The sequence below is a fragment of the Otolemur garnettii genome, unplaced genomic scaffold (genome assembly GCF_000181295.1).
Source record: "Otolemur garnettii isolate 467f Iridium unplaced genomic scaffold, OtoGar3 scaffold00117, whole genome shotgun sequence".
Classification (NCBI taxonomy): domain Eukaryota; kingdom Metazoa; phylum Chordata; class Mammalia; order Primates; family Galagidae; genus Otolemur; species Otolemur garnettii.
The window spans coordinates 479,404-483,730 of NW_003852512.1; the positions used below are offsets into that span (position 1 = coordinate 479,404).

Consider the following 4,327-nt stretch of genomic DNA (forward strand, 5'->3'; position numbering starts at 1 on the left):
CTTTTGTTTTGGAAAATTGAGTTACTTTTCATAAAAGATATTGTATGGGTCACATGTGTTGCTATGTACCCTATTTGTAAAAGAATTCACCAATATTTAATTTGTTCATAGCTCTATTCATATTTTAAATATGGGATGATGCCTGTGGCTCAGTGAGTAGGGCGCCGGCCCCATATACCGGAGGTGGCAGGTTCAAACCCAGCCCCAGCCAAAAACTGAAAAACAAAACAAAACAAACAACAGATTTTGAATATGGTAAGTAGCAATAGGTATAACCCACCAAAACAAAACTTCTTGTAGTTTCTGAATAATTTTTAAGAGGACAAAGGTGCCCTGAGACGAACATGTGTGAGAGTCACAGTTGTAATTAAAGGATTTGAAAGAAATGCTTAGAAAAAGACAAAAACACATGTGTGTTGAAGTCCTGACAGTATTTCTACGTGATACTCAGTGGTACTGAGTAGTACCATTTTAGCAGAGAGACAGGCATCTCTCTGTCCTTTCTTGGCTCCTGGCTTCCGGCTCTCTGAACACTACAGTTCTCTCCCTTCTGCTGGATCTGCCTGGAGCACAGGGACATTTAGAACAGGCATCAGAGAGACCGCCAGAAGACAGTGAGTACCCAACTAAAAGTAAACATGGTATTCTTCAGCATAGTGGCTACAAGTTCAGATTTCAGAGTGAGAAAGATTTTGGTCAAAATCCTATTTTTGCAATTTATTAGTTAAGAGACAGTGATGTTTTACTTAATCTCTGTAAGCCTAGCTATTTCTTCATCTATAAAATCAAGATGCCTATTCAGAGGGTTTTTATGAGAATTAAAGGAATGATGCATAGACAAAGTACCTGGTGCATTGTAGGTGCCCAACAAATGGTAGTTATTACGATTGTCATTTCACATAGCATCTTGGGAGACTGCAGCCTGTGGTGACATGTAAATACCCTGTAACCACTAGCTACTCACAGTCACCTTAGAGCCCTTTCTCCAGGCTCTTCTTATCAACTGTTACCCCCCACCACCACCATGTGCATGAACACACATTCACAAATTCACTGGAAAAAATGTTTACTGAGCACTTACTATGGCCAGGCACTGTTTGGAGTGAGGATAAAACAATGAACATGACAGACATTGTCCCTTATCTCAAGGAACTTTCTTTTCTTTTTATTTCAAGTTAATTTAAGGGTACAAAGAAATTGGTTGTAATGTTTGCATTTTTTTAGGTAGAGTTCCTCTTATAATTATGTCCTGCTCCCAGCAGGTGTGCCATATACCCAACATTATGCCCATTAACTGAGAACACACACATCTCCCTTCCTCCTTGCCTCTCCCCCCTTCCTTGTTCCCCTCCCTCCACCTTGAGTTGAATTGAGTTTTTTCCTTATGTGGGCATATATAAGTTTGTCTACTGGCTTCGTATTAGTATTCTTATTAGTCTACGGGCTTCTTATTACATTGGATACTTGCTTTCCCATTCTTGTGATACTTTACTAAGAAGAATGTGTTTCAACTCCAATAAGGTTAATACAAAAGATGTAAAGTCTCCATCATTTTCTACTGGCTGAATAGTATTCCATGGTATCCATATACCACAGCTTGTTAATCCATTCCTAGGTCTGTGGGCATTCAGTTTGTTTCCACCTTTTGGCGATTGTAAATTGAGCTGCAATAAACACTGTAGTGTAAATGTCCTTATGATAAAGTGATATTTTTTTCTTCTGGGTAGATGCCTAGTGGATAGAGGACATACCAGATGTTAATATGATAAGAACAGATACTACACTTGATCTTAGCCAAAGGGCTGAGAATCAAGGAGCTTTTGATCTAGCTGGGGCAGTAGAAGAGTGAACAGGCTATTGCAGTAAAGCAAATAATTGGGGGCAACCAGGAGAAGGCACCTAACTTAGCCAGAGAAGTCCTCAAAGCCAGATTTGTCAGTCATGTTAGAAGATATCTAATTGACATAAAATGCAGGTCTTAAGGATTGCCACCCCTCAGAGACCTTCCAATTTCTCTATAGCATTATAGGCCACTGGGGGTAGAAGTGCTTCACTGTGACCATCACTTCAGGAAGAGATATGTGTTTTGGACATACAAGTCAGTCCAGTCAGTTCCAGACTTTCTTTTCTATAGTTATCCCTTGATGGAAATTGTCTCTAAGCTCCCCAGGCCCTTTCCTTTAAGACCGTGTATAAAGGTTAGACAGGCCAATTAAAAATGAACAGTGGACTTGAATAAGCATGTGTCCAAAGAGGTACATGAAAATCCATTAGGGAAACACAAATCAAAACCATAATGAGATTATACTACACACCCACTAGGATGGCTATAATTAAATGTACAGAAAATAGTAAGTATTGGTGAGGATGTGGAAAAATTGGAACCCTTGTTCATTGCTGGTGGAAATGCAAAATGATGTAGCTGTTGTGTAATAAGGGCTAGTGGTTTCTCAAAATACTGAATATGGAAGTACTATATGACACAGCAATTCCACTTCTACATATACCATTGTTGCTCCATATCCACGGTCTCCAAATCCACAAATTCAACCAACTATGGATCAAAGTACAGTCTTCACGGGATACAGAACCTGAGGATATCGAGGGTCAACTTTTCCTATCCTTGGGTTCTGAAGGCCTGACTATGGGACTTGAACATCCATGGATTTTGATATCTGTTGTGAGCCCTAGAATCAATCCTCCACAGATACCATGGGGAAACTACATATCCCAGATCAGAGACTGAAGCAGATATTTGTATAGTAATACTTACAGCAGCATGATTCATAATAGACAAACAGTGGAAACAACCCAAGTGTCCACCAATAGATAAATGGGTAAACAAAATGTGGTAGAGTATATTCACCTAATGAAATATTATTCAGCCCTAAAAGGGATGAATTTTTGATATGCTATAACATGGATCAACCTTGGAAATAATATTCAAATGAAATAAGCCAGACGCCAAAGGAATGTATGATTCTACTTATATGAGGTATTAGAAAGTAAAGTGGAGGCTACCAGAGGCTGGTGGGAGGATGAAATGAGGTGTCATTGTTTAATGGGTACAGAGCTTTTGGGAGGAATGATGGGAAAGTTTTGGGTGGAGACAGTGCTGATGGCTGCACAACATAGTGAATGCACATAATGCCTGAGAACTGTAGAATTATGACTGGTTACAATGATAAATATGATCTTATGTATATTTTTCCTCTATTAAAAATAAAAAGGTAACCAGAGAGTAATGGTCATCATCATAGGCTTTAAAGGCAGAGACCTGCATTCGAACCTCAGCTCTGCCATTTTAATAAGCTGTATGCTTTCATCCCTCTGTACCTGAATTTTTCCCTCAACAAAATGGGGAGAATAATCACAGCTTACCTCCTCGGGTATTTGTAGGGATTAGAGGAGATAGTGAATGATCAGTGCTTTGCACTGTGCCTGGCACACAGTAAAGCTCTATGCTTGTTAGCTAGTATTATTATCTGCCCAGAGCCTCCAGAATGCTCCTTTTAAAGGGTGAATTAGGTCTTGTCACACAACTCCACAACCCCCTCTTTACTCTCAGGACAGAAGGTAAGGTACCTGTACTAGCAAGGACATCGGAACTATTTTTCGGAGACCATAGTTTCAACAGACGCTTGCTTCACATCCCCACTGAAGATTCTGCAGGAAGACCCAGACTCCAGAGCAGTAGACAAACCAGAAAACTGAACAGGAACCACGGCTTAAAAATCAGCTTCAGTCTATCAAGGCCTTCAACCACAGGGTTGCTTAATGGTTTCAATGTCAGAAGGAAATAGAATGGATTTTCCCTCCAGGCTGATTTTCTAAAGCATCTATGACCATGCTGTGAGACAGTGAGAAACAAAACAAATGTCTTCTGCTGAGGGATCATGGGGAGTTTGACCAAAGAACATATTTAACTCTTCTTCAATGCCCTCATACTTGTTTCTAGGAAAAATAGAAGAAAAAGCCTTTTGACTGCAACTCTGAGGATTATTAGGCAATGTTGGTGTATACTCTGCTCAGCTGTTGGCCTCTCACTACCTTCACCTTCATCTTGCATCTCTCTCCCTGTTACTCTGCACCATGACGTTATCTCCTTTTAATTCCGCAAATGCACCAGTTCCTTCTAATCACAGGGCCTTTGCACAGGTTCTCTCTTTCTTTTTTTTTTCTTTCTTTTTTTTATTGAACGGTAACTATGTACATTAATGCACTTCTGGGGTACAGTGTGGGATTTTCACATGCAATCTGAAATACTTCCATCAACTGGTCAACACAGCCTTCATGTCATTTTCTCAGTTATTGCTTTAAAACATTC

At 39.8% G+C, this 4,327-nt stretch overlaps 1 pseudogene; it reads right to left on the minus strand.

Moving 5' to 3' along the window:
* Positions 1 to 1,654: 1,654 nt before the first annotated feature.
* Positions 1,655 to 1,814, minus strand: LOC111727679 (annotated as a pseudogene).
* Between the last annotated feature and the right edge of the window lie 2,513 nt (positions 1,815 to 4,327).